At 47.3% G+C, this 14,818-nt stretch overlaps 1 protein-coding gene across 7 annotated transcripts in view; it reads left to right on the plus strand.

The window, feature by feature from the left end:
- Window positions 1–14,818, plus strand: part of CAMTA2 (calmodulin binding transcription activator 2) — an 809,661-nt gene that overhangs the window by 201,693 nt on the left and 593,150 nt on the right. The gene's annotated exons all lie outside the window — the stretch shown is intronic.

Raw genomic sequence — 14,818 nt, forward strand, 5'->3', positions numbered from 1 at the left:
TGTCGTGCAGCCAGTTGTGTCAGATTTAGATGGCCAGCCAGGGGTGGCATAATACATGCTGCAGCCCCTGGTAGGCCCTGGGTACACCGATGCCCTGGATACCTAAGGTATACTGTACAGGGACTGATAAGGTGGCCCAGTACCAATTGGTAAATGCACCTAAGGTACATGGTTGTCAATTTAGAGAGAGAACAGCTAGGCTGTGTGTCTGATTAGCAGGCCCACAGCCAGGGAAAGTCGTAAACCAGTGAAGCAAAAAGCAAAAATCTGGGGTGGCCATGGGATTGCAGACCCCACTCTCCTACATACATCTCGCAAGAGCAGCGCATCGTGAGTACCGATCCTTCCTTGCCCCAAAGCTCAAGAAACAGGCTCCGGTCCCACCCCTGCCTTTGGCCCACGATCTGCACCGAGAACATGTTTCCGCACCCCACCTACCGGCTCGGCGCCAAAACACACACCAAAGCCTTCCGGCTCGAAAAAGAGTCCTCCACATTCAGGCACCGTGCCAAAACCTTCGGGGTCGAATTCGAAATCCGTCTCGAACCCACCTCCTTTGACGCCAAAAACGTATTTGAATCCGAAATTCTTGGCATTGAAAACCCCGGCACCGAAACCTTCGGCGTCAAAACAAACAGATGCGCCAATTCCATCAAAGGAGCACTGTTTCGATGTTCTGCCCTCAAACCCGGACCCGAATCAGAAAGAACTGTACATTTATCCAAAAACCGGACAAATTGCGACCAAACTGGCCCTCGAACGCAAACCTGAACCTGAAGAAGCTTACCACATTCCTTTAAAGAGGAAACAAGTGGGTACTAACCCTCCTCCTCCATCACCTCCTTCTCCTGAGTCATAACCATTGTTAATTTCACCTGCTGACTCACTACCACCATATACACCTGATGATCAGGATGATGGGGCTAGGGACAATGATCCAACACCTACAGACCCCTGGAGAGATTACAGCACTAATTCTCCCACAGGTAACAATCCTGATCTTTACCCTACTAAGCCTTCTCCTCCAGACGACAATGTGGGCTATGTAGAATTATTAAGCAGAGCTGCTAATTACCAAGGGGTCGAATTACATAAGGAATCCCTAGAAGAAGATTTCCTTTTCAAAACACTTAGCAGTTCCCAAAGATCCACTCACACACTCCCTATGCTCAAGGGTATGCTAAGACATGTGGATGACATTTTTAATGATCCTGTTTGGGCACGTATCCTCACCCCCAGGGTACACAAAAAATATAAATCAGCACCATCAGATCCAGCTTTCATCAGGGAACAGTTACCCTTAGATTATTTAGTAGTTTCGAATGCAAGTAAATGAGCCAATTCCCAAAAATCAGGAGATGCTACACTTCCAGACAAAGAGTCTAAATTAATAGACTCCTCTGGGAAAAGAGTAGCTCTCAAGCTTCAAATTTTTGGCACATTTCCAATACCCAAGCACTTTCAGCGAGGTACGATAGGGCACATTGGGATGACATGGAGCGATTGCTCCAGTTTCTGCCTGATGAGCACAAGTCCAAAGTTCTAGACCTAGTACGAGAGGGACAGCTCATCTCGAACAACTCCTTCCGGTGCACTTTAGATTCCGCTGACAATGCGGCTAGAGCCGTCAATACCAGCGTTCTCTTAAGAAGGTATGCCTGGTTACAAATGTCAGGGTAATACACCATTTGACAAGCAACACCTCTTTAGCCCTGTAGTGACACGTCCTTAGAAAAGATGCAAAAGGACACAGAGGTGACTAAATCTATGGGAGCCCTTCAGTCACCTTCTGGTCGTGGTTCCTTTAGGTGTTCCTTCTATTGTTGAGAGTCCAAGAATACCTCCTCAGACACTGCCTCTACAACCTACAAAGGCAACAATCAGCCTTCTGCTTCCAAGGGTTTCTTCAGAGGGAGTTACCGAGGCAACAATGGTAAGGGTCGAGGTAGAGGTTCCAAAGCGCTCCTCCCCCTCCAATACCAAACATTGACTTGCCTACACTCCGTCCTGGTCATTCCACACTGGTCGGGGGACATCTTTCACAATTCCTACCCATCTGGCAGTCAATAACTACAGACAAATGGGTACTGGAAAGTTCGAGGCATGTGGGCTGCTGAATTCATATCTATAGCATAGATCGCCGCCTAGTGTTGGGTCCGGATGATTGCACATTGTTGTCCTGGAAGAGTCTTCGAAGTATCACGAGATAGGTGGCTCCTCCCCTGGACTACAGTGCGCATCGGCATCGACTCCATCCCCAGATTGTTTTTTTCCGCCATTGGGTTCGGATGCATATTTGATCACTCAAGATCGTAATCGATAGAAACTTTCCTTTAGGCCCGAAGGCCTTTCCTTAGCGTCGGTATTGTCTTGCGTTCGGTGCCCAGCTCTGTTCCGGCTCAGTTCCCGAGTCGGACTTCCAGAGGAGTCGCGTGGCTCTTCGGTGCTCGAGGCCCAGTCGACGCAACCAGACTTTCGACGACACATCATGGAACGGAGCCCGTTCAAGAAATGTCCCGTGTGCGGATCGAAGTATCCCCAAATCGACGTCCACCCGGTGTGCAACAAGTGCCTGTCGCCGGATCACGATGAAGCCAACTGTATGGCTTGTTCCCGTTTTCGCTCGAAGAAGACGATTCGACTTCGGCGCGTGGCGCGCCAGGAGGCCCGGCAGTCGGCACCGGCACCGGTGGACATTTTCGAGGGGGAAGAAGCGGACGAGCAAGAAGTTCGAGAGCCGCTTTCAACTCCAGCAAAGGAGATCGACTACAACTACGACGCAGACGTTGAAGTAATCGATGCAGAAGAAGTCGTCGACGAGGTAGTAGACAACAATGAGGCCTATGGGGCCACGGAAGATAGCTCAGGTGAAGAGCTATGCCCCGATCGAACAATCACTGAGGCTCAGGTCGAGGGATCGCCACATGGCCTTACCCAAGACCTTACAACTGGATTCACGGTCTCGCCTACGGGCCCGACTACGGACACTTCTGCAGAGCCGCCATTCGTAAAATAAATCGAAACCGAAAGTGAAAGCTTCGGTCTCGACGAAACAGAAAGTGATAGAGACGCCATCGAAACAGAAGACGTCTGTCGCTCCGGTCGCCTCCTCGTCTTCCGACATGTCGGGGCAGCCGAAGAAGGTTGTCGATCCGGTTAAGGCGCACAAGGGCGTCGAACCGAAGTCGCTCAAGGGCGTCGAGCCCAAATCACTCAAGTTCGTCGAGCCAAAGACTGGGGCACCGAAACCAACTGTCAAGGCCGCCGACCCGAAACCGTCGGCGCCGAAGGCCGTCGTCACGGCCGGAGGACACGGCGATCCAAAAGAGACAATTCCTGCACGACCGGAGAAGGCCAAAAATTCTGCGCTCGAGTCTGCACATGCTGGTAGACCGAGAACGCCTGTCGGGTCGATGAACCGTCTGCCTCCTTCACGAAGCAGGTGTCGGACTCATTGCAACGCATCAGGAGCAAGGCTTCCGCGGTCGATCCGAAGGATTCTTCCACCCCGAAGCCCGCTGCCATGAAGCCGAAGTCCTCGGCGCCAATCCAGTTCATGCCGCCGCCGAAAGTGGCGCCGAAGGCGTTCGCACCAAGAACGGTCGACGACGCGCCCGGTAAGGTGTCCACGGGGTCGAAGCCTCCACAGCCAGTGGTGAGCTTGAAGCATCGACAACCCCTGATGGAGGAGCAGTCGGAACACTTTATCGACGCCGACACCGGTAAACTTTCACTCTACAAGAGAAAGATCACGCCGGCTCAGCATATGGAGTCCTACATCATTCCCTTGAAGCGCAAAAAGCCTTCTACGGATTCCCCAGTTCTGGTGGAGCCGATTGATCCACGGCCTCGGACCATTGCTCCATCTTAGCCCACTTATTCAGATGTGGAGGCTGGGGAGGGGGACGATGAGGAGTACAACTTCCCTGCCAACACTGATCCTGAGGATCACCAAGACTCATGGGCAGATGCAGGGGACCCTGATGATCCGCACACTGCCCAGGACACTCAAGTGTATAATGTCAAAACCTCCCCTACTGAGGATTCTGCGGCATTCAATGCTCTCATTGAGAGGGCGGCTAAAAATCATGACATCCAGCTGCATGCTGACCCTGTTGAGGTGGACTTCCTGATTGATACCTTTTCCACCTCTGAAAAGACTGTCAAGACTCTGCCAATGCTAAAGGGGGTTCTGAAACATGCTGCAGACATTTTTAAGGAATCCACACATGCCAGGGTTATAAACCCCAGGATTGAGAAAAAGTATAAGCCGGCACCTGGCGACCCTACCTACATCAAGGGCCAGTTGCCGTTGGACTCTTTGGTCGTTTCTAATGCCCGGAAGAGGGCAAATTCTCAAACCACTGGTGATGCTCCTCCCCCTGACAAGGAATCGAAAGTGCTAGAAGCATCAGGGAAGAGGGTGGCGGCTCAAGCGGCCAAAAATCTGGCGTATTTCAAACACTCAGGCACTCCTGGCCAGATATGACAGGGCACACTATGATACACTTGAGACCCTGAACAGCACTTGCCCGATGAGTATAAAGAGGCAGCGGAGATGCTCATTCAGGAAGGGAAGCTCATCTCGAATGCTTCTATTAAATGTGCACTGGACGCAGCAGACACCGCGGCCAGGGCAATTAACACAAGTGTGATGCTGCGGCGTCAGGCCTGGCTCAGAATCTCCGGGTTCAAACCGGAGATACAAACCACCATCCTCAATCAGCCTGTAAACCCTGATCACTTATTTGGACCTGAGGTGGATACCACCCTAGAAAAAATAAAGAAAGAGACCGAGACTGCAAAGTCCATGGGGGCTCCCCAGTCCCAGCAGTTCAGGGGTAGTACTTTTCGTCGCTCAAGCAATAGAGGTGTTTCCAGAGGCCAGATGTCCCAGCAAACACAGTCCAATAAAGGTGGGGCGCAGACCTCTTACAACAAGCAGAGTAGAGGCGGATATCGTGGCAACAGCACCAAGGGCAGAGGTCGTGGAAACAACAACTCCCGATCCTCCGCCACCAACAAACAGTGAAGGCCTGTCACTGCCCCCCGACCATACAACACCTGTCGGGGGGAGACTCCAACAGTTCCTGCCAGTCTGGAAATCCATCACCATAGACAGGTGGGTCAGAAAACTTATCCAGTACGGTTATTGTCTGGAGTAAACGTCCACTCCACCCAACATCCCACCAAGGCACCGTCCTATGTCAACAGAGCATTTGCACTTATTGCAGCAGGAGGTGCTCGTCATGCTGCAAAAAGGGGCAATAGAGCTCGTGCCGGTGGAGGACAGAGGCTCCGGAGTGTACTCAATGTACTTCCTGATCCCGAAAAAGGACGGGTCCCTCAGACCCATACTGGATCTCAGACCCCTAAATCAGTACATTCTCTCAGAACACTTTCACATGCTCACGCTGCAGCAGGTTCTTCCGTTGCTCAATCATGGAGACTTCCTCGCAACATTAGATCTCAAGGATGCATATTTTCACATTCCACTACATCCGTCACACAGAAAATACCTCAGATTCACCATTCAGAATCAGCATTATCAATTCAAGGTCCTCCCTTTCGGAGTGACCACAACGCCCAGGGTCTTCACAAAATGCCTGGCGACAGTGGCTGCGCACCTCAGGAGGCAGAACGTTCACGTCTACCCATATCTGGACGACTGGCTTGTCCAAGCAAAGTCGGCCCAGCAGTGCGCTGCCAACATGTCCCACACCATTCACCTTCTTCACACTCTGGGATTCTCATTGAATTATCCGAAGTCGCACCTTCAGCCAGCCCATGTGCGGCAGTATCTGGGCGCGACAATAGATACTCTGGCAGCCACGGTTCAGCCAAATTCTGTGAGGATCAAAAGCATTCAGTCGCTGATCCAGAAGTTCAGACCGCAACACTCGCTTCCGGCACGAGTGTTCATGCAGTTGATAGGCATGATGGCCTCCTGCATTTTCATAGTCCCGTATGCCAGACTACATATGCGTCCGCTTCAGGAGTGCTTAGCACATCAGTGGAATCAGGCTCAAGGACAGTTGAAAGACCTAGTCTTGGTGACCGGTCGGGCATACAACTCTCTGCATTGGTGGAATCCACACAACCTTTGCAAGGGCCGACCGTTCCAAGAGCCTGTGCCACAGATTATTCTGACAACGGACGCATCTCTCCAGGGATGGGGAGCTCATGTACTCCACTACACGGTGCAGGGACTATGGACAACGCAGCAACAGAAGATGCACATCAACTACCTAGAACTGATGGCAATCTTCATGGCGATGAAGGCATTCAAGGTACATCTGTGCAACAAAGTCGTGTTGATCCGGACGGACTACATGACAGCCATGTACTATATTCAAAAGCAGGGAGGTACACACTCTCCAGAGTTGTCTCATCTGGCTCAGAGCATGTGGAAGTGGGCCATTCAGAGGAACATCTTCCTCATGGCGGAACACCTCCCGGGCAAGGACAATCAGATGGCGGATCTGCTCAGCAGGTACAGCCACCAAATGCACGAGTGGGAGATACATCCATCAGTACTCCGCCCGTACTTCCAGCAGTGGGGTCATTCGCCACAAGGGAAAACGCAAAATGCCAAAGCTTTGCCGCCAGGTTCCCTCACCCACAGTCGCAGGGCAATGCGATATGGATGAACTGGTCAGGCAGATTTGCGTACGCTTTTCCCCCAGCACCTCTCATACCGCTGGTGGCAAGAAAGCTAAAGCTACACCCGATGACACTCATCCTGGTTGCTCCAACGTGGGCACGCCAACCATGGTACACCACGTTTCTAGAACTCTCCGTGGTACCGCATCAAAGGCTGCACCTCACACCCAGGCTTTTGACGCAGAGCCATGGCGACATTCAGCACCCAGATCCGCAACAGCTCAACCTGGCGATCTGGCTCCTGAGGTCTTAGAATTTGGCTACCTTAACTTGCCTCCTGACTGCATGGATATCATACGGGAGGCAAGAAAGCCCACCACCAGAGCATGCTATGCAGCAAAATGGAAGCGGTTCGTCATTTACTGTGCAGAACACAACATCAACCCGCTAGATGCATCTACTCACAACATCATTTGTTATTTGTTACATCTTTACAAATGCAATCTGGCATATGCTTCCATTCGGATACACTTATCCGCCATAGCGGCTTATCTCCAGAACAGGCAGCATCTCTCCGTTTTCAGAGTGCCTGCCATTAAAGCCTTTCTAGAAGGACTGAAACGGGTCATTCCTCCCAGAACCCCGCCAGCTCCTGTATGGAACCTTAATGTGGTCCTCACCAGACTGATGGGTCCACCTTTTGAGCCTCTGCATTCATGCGAAATCCAGTTCTTAACATGGAAAGTGGCTTTCCTTATAGCCATTACGTCACTGCGACGTGTTAGTGAGCTCCAGGCGCTCACCGTGCAAGAGCTATTTATACAGATTCACTCAAACAGGGTGGTGCTGCGCACTAACCCTACATTTCTTCCTAAGGTGGTTTCACAGTTCCATGTCAATCAGACTATTGAACTGCCTGTGTTCTTTCAAAACCCAGAGACAGTGGCCGAAAGAATGCTCCACACTCTTGACGTCAAACGAGCTTTGATGTACTACATCGATAGGACCAAAGATTTTAGGAAGACGAAATAACTCTTTGTTGCCTTTTCTGCCCAACACAAAGGCAACCCCATTTCCAAAGCAGGTATAGCCAGGTGGATCGTTAGGTGTATTCAAATTTGCTATCAAAAAGCTAAGCGCACTTTAACGGTCCCCCCCAGAGCCCACTCCACCCGCAAGTTGGGGGCCTCCATCGCTTTCCTTGGTAATATCCCTTTGGAAGACATTTGTAGAGCAGCCACATGGTCTACCCCACACACATTTACTAAACACTACTGTGTAGATGTGCACTCCAAGCAGCAAGCAGCTGTAGGGCAGGCTGTTCTAAAAACACTTTTTCAAACGTCTGCAGCTGGCACAGGCGGCCGCCGATAATGGAGGAACTGCTATATATTCTATGCTATAGATATGAATTCAGCAGCCCACATGCCTCGAACTGAATATGCTACTTACCAGTATGCATCTGTTCTTGGCATGTAGGGCTGCTGACATTCATATCGCCCGCCCTCCTCCCCGGCGCCTGTAGCGGCTGCAGCACTTACACTTACTCTTAGCATGGTCATCGCTCACACTGTTACCCTCCATCTTCGCCACAATGGCTAAAAACAATCTGGGGATGGAGTCGATGCCCATGCGCACTGTAGTCCAGGGGAGGAGCCACCTATCTCGTGATACTTCGAAGACTCTTCCAGGACAACAATGTGCAATCATCCGGACCCAACACTAGGCGGCGATCTATGCTATAGATATGAATGTCAGCAGCCCTACATGCCAAGAACAGATGCATACTGGTAAGTAGCATATTCATTATCTGTTCTGGTTATTGCCTGAAGTTTACCAACAATCCTCCAAACATTCCTCCACGTTCACACAAACTGTCACCAACTTCTTACACCTCAACCAAGAGGTTCAATCTCTCCTCTTAAAAGGAGCTATAGAGCCCGTACCACTACAATACCACGGGTCGGGCGTATACTCCCTCTACTTTCTAATACCCAAAAAGAACGGTTCTCTCAGACCTATCTTGGACCTCAGAGAATTGAATTTTTACAGACAATCAGACCATTTTCACATGGTAACGCTTCAACAAGTGCTCCTACTCCTACAACAGGGCGACTTTCTGTCTACTCTAGACTTAAAGGATGCGTACTTCCACATTCCAATACATCCTGCAAATTTCTCAGATTTGTGGTAGCGGGCATCATTACCAGTTCAAAGTACTTCTGTTCGGAGTCACCATTGCTCCCAGAGTTTTTACAAAGTGTCTGGTAGTAGTCACTGCTCACCTAAGAAGACAACACATTCATGTCTTCCCCCTACTTGGACAACTGGTTCATCAAAGCCAGTACGTATCCAAAGTGTCTCCAACACACTCACAGAACACTGGATCTACTTCACTAACTGGGCTTCACAGTCAATATGTTGAAATTGCATCTTCAACCTTCCAACACTTTAACTATCTAGGAGCCACTTTAGATCCTCAAAGAGCTCTAGCCTTTCCCAATGTAGCCAGAATTTGCAGTATTCAGGTTCTGGTTTTTAATTTTCAGCCCACTCGCTCACTACCAGCTCGAGGGTATATGCAGCTGCTGGGAATGATGGCTTCTTGCATCATGATTGTTCCCCATGCCAGGCTTCACAAGTGTCGCCTTCAGGAATGCTTACCAACTCAGTGGAACCAATCACAGGATCTTTTAACCAATCTAGTGTTGGTAAACGGCAATACTAATCACTCTCTGCGGTAGTGGAACCCACCCCACAAAATTCATCAAAAGGACGGCCCTTCATAGACCCTGTTCCGCAGACTATGCTAACAGCGGACGTGCCCCTCACTTGTTGGAGGGTTCATCTCCAACATCACAAAGTGCAAGGCCAATGGAGTCAAGAGCAAAAAAATTCCCCAGATAAATCATCTAGGGCCCGATGTAGGTAATCTCGATTTACCTACTCTTAAATACCGAATCATACCGATTCGGTATTTAAGAGTAGGTAAATTGGAAGTAGGCAGATGTAGCTAATTTTTCTTTTTCAAATACCGAATCTGTAAGATTCGGTATTTACCGATTCAGTAAATACCGAATCAGTATTTGCCATTGATTCCTATGGGCCTTGAAGCCCAAGGAATCAATGGCAAATACCGATTCGGTAATTACCGAATCCGTAAATACCAAATCCTGCCAGGGGGAACGGGGTGTCACTTTGACACCCTGTAGCACCCCAATGTGTTGTGCATGTACACCTGATGTGCATGTACACCTGAATTCGTTATTTACCATGCAATAGTATTACATGGTAAATAACGAATTCTTAGGGGCCTGTGGCACTGTTTAAAGCGCCACCTACATCTGCATTTACAGATTCGGTATTTTTACCGAGTCTGTATTTACCAATTCGGTAATTTTACCGATTTCGGTAAATACAGATTCGGTAAAAATACAGAATCTGTAAATACATGCCCCCTACATTGGAAAAGGCATTTACCGGTCGGCAACGTCCGAATTCGGCCATTACCGACCGGAAAATGCCTACCTACATCGGGCCCCTAGAGCTGCTAGTAGTGTTTCCAGCGCTCAAAGCATTTTAGGCTCACCTGCTCGACAAAGCTGTCCTAGTTCATGCTGACAACATGACTGCTATGTATTATATACAAAACCCGATGGGACACACACTCTCCAACTGTCACACTTGGCTCAAGACTTTGGAAGTGGGCCATTCACCACAAAAATTTTCTCCTATCAGATCACCGCCCAGGAGTAAACAATCAGATTACCGATTTTCTCAGCAGACAGAGACAGCAAATCCACGAATGAGAACTTCACCCTCAAGTTCTACTCCCATACTTTCAAAGTTGGGGATTTCCTAAAAATAGATCTTTTTGTCACACACCAAAATGCAAAATACCCAAATTTCGCTTCCAGGTATCCACACCCGCTCTCCAAAGGCAATGCACTATGGATGAACTGGTCAGGGATATTTGCATACGCTTTTCCGCCTCAACCACTCATTCCATCAGTGGTTCAGAAACGCAGGCAAACATTTCTTACACTGATCCTAGTAGCTCCCACATGGGCCCGTCAACCTTGGTTCACAACCCTGTTGGAGCTGTCACTAGTTCCACATCAAAAACTGCACCTCGCATCCAGCCTCCTCTCACAGAGCCATGGAGAAATCAGACTCCCAGATCCCAAACAACCTCGCGTTCTGGCTCTTGAAGTCAGAGTTTGGTTATCTAAATCTCTCACCAGACTGTATGACCATCATCAGAGAGGCCAGAAGGTCTACCACACGAGCCTATTATGAAGCTAAATGGAAATGTGTTGTTATCTATTGCAATAATAACATCAATCGTCTTGATGCTTTAATACAAAATATACTTAGCTATCTGTTAAACTTCCAGCAGTCAGAGTTAGCTTACACTTCTATCTGCCTACATCTCGCTGCAATAGCTGCGTATTTACAAAAAAGGCAACACTTATCTCTCTTTCGAATGCCAGTAATCAAAGCTGTCTTGGAAGGACTTGAAGAGTTATCCCATCAAGACTACTACCTGCCCCAGTGTGGAATCTTAACATAGTCCTTACACGATTAATGGGCCCACCTTTTGAACCCATGCACAGGTGTGAACTGCAATTTCTATCCTGGAAAATCGCTTTCCTCATTGCAATCACTTCACTGAGGAGAGTGGGTGTGCTACAGGTACTAACCATAAAATAACCTTTTTTCCAACTTCACAGAGACAAAGTGGTTCTTCGTACTAACCCCAAGTTTCTACCTAAAGTAGTTCAGCATTTCACATCAATCAATCGGTTGAGTTACCTGAATTCTTTCTTTAACCAGATTTACTGGCAGAACGAGCTCTACACACCTTGGATGTTCGGAGAGCCCTTTTATATTACATAGAAAGAACAAAGTCATTTAGTAAAGCTAAACAACTTTTTGTTGCTTTTGCTCCACCTCTCAAGGGCAATCCTATATCCAAGTCCGGTATTGCAAGTTGGATTGTTCAGTTCAGTTCAAAAGCTTTATTCGATTTGTAAAACAAACCATACAAGCAGAACAAATTTACATGTGTGACATACATTACTAAAAATACATCAAAGTCACTAAGTTTAAAAACAATCTAAAAACCATCGTAGACATAATAAAAAATGTTCTAAAAACATAATTTGACCAGAAGAATTGGGTTTGGACAATACATATTCTGTTACCTGATAAAACTAAATTCATTTATAATACATTACACGTACACAGACAAATATACAGACAGGAAGCCAAAGTTAAAACAAAACACAGTCAGATGTATCAAATGACTATGGCTTTCCTGGCAGCTGTACATTTTAATATATATGACGCTACGAAAAAGCAGGTATCCAGATCCTTTAAGGAGCATAGTAGCTGTAAAGCATTCTTCGTAGAACGAACATTGTTTTTTAAAAAGACGGGTTTTAAATATATTACCCTAAAAAAATGATAGAATTTGCAAAACAATAAGAAGTGACAGCAACTCTGACGTGAAGTGTTATCACAGGGGCATACGGTATCAGATCTGGCTTTCATTACGGGAAATGCAACAAGGTGGTGTGCGATTCCCAACCGTAAGCGTGTTAAAACAAACCGGTGGGAATTACGAGTAACACCAGAAAGATAAGGTTGGAAACCGGTAATTAGATTGCAATCCCGATAAGTCATCACAGATTGTAGCTTTCCAGACACCCTTGCACGACATTCTTTTTTATGATTTAAAAACCTTTGTTTTATGTCTTTTTTGGGAATTGAAACAACAGATTTGGGGTCAAGAAAAATGTCAAACTGAAATAGGAGATAAAACCAATAGTGTATATACTTGAGCCACATGATACGTGAGGAGTGGTCCAACCTGAGACAATCAAGGATTATCTCCTGGGTAAATTGGGTTTCAGTCTTGGCCCAGATTGAGCGCCAAAGCAGCAGGGGACGTAGTGCTGCTAAATCCGAGATAAATTCGATTCCTACTTCTTCGTGGATCAGTTCTACTGATGCTGAGGGTGGTACACATAGCAACTTTCTGAGGAACTTGTTTTCATCTCTCTGCACATTTGGACCAACACAATGTCCCCACACCCCCGCACCATACAGCGCTGAAGAAACACATCTTACATTATAAATGTTCATCATGTCTTTGATACTCCTCACCCCAAGTTTAGATGAAAATTTGAAAATACTGTTGGTGGACCGCATCATTTTTAGACTGATGTTGTCAAACTCGGGTTGCCATGTCCCATTGTTTGCATAGGTGATTCCTAAGTAGCAAAAGGTTTTAACTTGTGACATCTTGACCTTTTCAATAAAAAAGCTGGAATAAGTTTTCTTAGCTTTCATCCCACAAGACATTACAAAGGGTTTGGATTTGTTTACTAGTAGTTTCCTACTTTCAATGAACAACATGAATCTGTCAATAAGGCGCTGTAGACCAATCTGTGTGCGGGACAATAGCACAGCATCGTCCGCATACAATAAAATTGGGACCGGTTTCCCTCCTATCAAAGGTGCATCTGTGGGAATCTGGCACAGAATGGAATCAATTTGGTTGATAAAAAGGGAGAATAAAAGGGGGGCCAATACGCAGCCCTGGCGGATGCCTCTTGAGACTTTAAAGAAAGAGGTGCATTCGCCTAGGGACCCGTAGCGCACCTTACATGACAATCTCTCGTAGAGCCTGGCCAAAAAATGTACAATCTCCTTAGGTGCTCCCGACTCTATCAGGACCTGCCTTAATAAGAGTGGTCAACCAAGTCAAACGCGCTGCTCAGGTCCGCGAAACAGAGAAACAGGCTCCCTTTTTTGACTTCCGTACATTTGTTGATTAAAAGATCTAAATTAACACACTGTTCTAATGTCCCCATGCCTTTCCTGAAACCATATTGAACCTTGGTTAAAATGTCCTTTTCATTTGCCCAGGTTTCCAGCCTCTTCAGCATGATTCGACTCATTACCTTAACTGAAGCATCCAGCAAGGAGATGGGGCGATAATTACCCGCCTCTGATTTACTGCCTTTCTTGAATATTGGTATGATGACCGACTGGCCCCAAGATGGTGGAGTGCATCCCTCTGCTGCTGCATTGAAGACCCTCACTAAAATGGGCGCCCACAGATTCGTTTCGGTTTTGAGTAGGTCTATAGGTACTCCGTCAGGTACCGGAGCCTTTCCTCCTTTACTGTTGGACAGGCCTTCATAGACCTCATCCAAGTTTATTCCCAATGGTAAGGGCAACCAGACTGAAGCCTCATGGGCCGGGGTTTCTAGGGACTTCCCTTCCGGATTGAAAATATTTGTAAAGTGTTCTACCCATGCATTGCATGCTACATAAGATGTTAGTTCCGGAATACCCTCTGAATTTAAAAAGGGGCTGTTAATAGTCTCCCAATAGAGTTTACTGTTTTGTGTTTCCGCTGCTAGATTTAGATTATCCCAAGCTTCATCTTGCAGGACCTTTTTCCTATTGGAGAGGGCCACCTTGTAGTTGGCACGCAAAATGTTGATGTTATTATTATTGCGTGGTTTATGACTTAGTGCCTTTTTAATTTCGCGTAGGGACAAGGTGCAGTGTTTGTCAAACCATCCCAACCTGGCCGCTCTAATTTTAGATTGCTTCTTTGTGAATATATCTTCAATAGTTGTGTTTATCCTGATAAACCTTGAAAGCAGGGTTGCAGAATTGGTGGCATCTCCAAGACAATAGGAGATCTCATTTCTACATTTTTCCACTACCTCCTTGTGTTTTTTCGCTGGATCGATTCCGGCCCATTTGATCCTTGGGCCGTTCGGTCTCGTGGGGGCTATATCCGTGGAGCAGATTTCCTTATTGGATGACTTTATTCCCCAGCCCAATAGAGTCAAAGAGATGCTGTTATGATCACTAAGGGTTTCTTCCCTAACCCAAAGGTTGGTATATTTGCTATTGTTAGACATCAAAATATGATCTATATTAGTGTTGGCATTCCTGCCTGTGAATGTAGGGCAAGTAAGATTGGACTTATTTCTATTACAACTAAGCAAATCTAGATCAAATTTAACCAACAGGTTGTTTAATAACGTGCCATAGTTGCAGTGTGGAAAGTGTAGGCAATCCACACTATCTGCCACGCCACTATTGCCCAACTCTTTTCTGAAACCGCATGGGTTACCCATTGCTAAAGGGCATGGCTGGATGTTAAAATCGCCAGCCCACAGGATGG

This window comes from Lissotriton helveticus, chromosome 12, assembly GCF_964261635.1.
Source record: "Lissotriton helveticus chromosome 12, aLisHel1.1, whole genome shotgun sequence".
Lineage (NCBI taxonomy): Eukaryota > Metazoa > Chordata > Amphibia > Caudata > Salamandridae > Lissotriton > Lissotriton helveticus.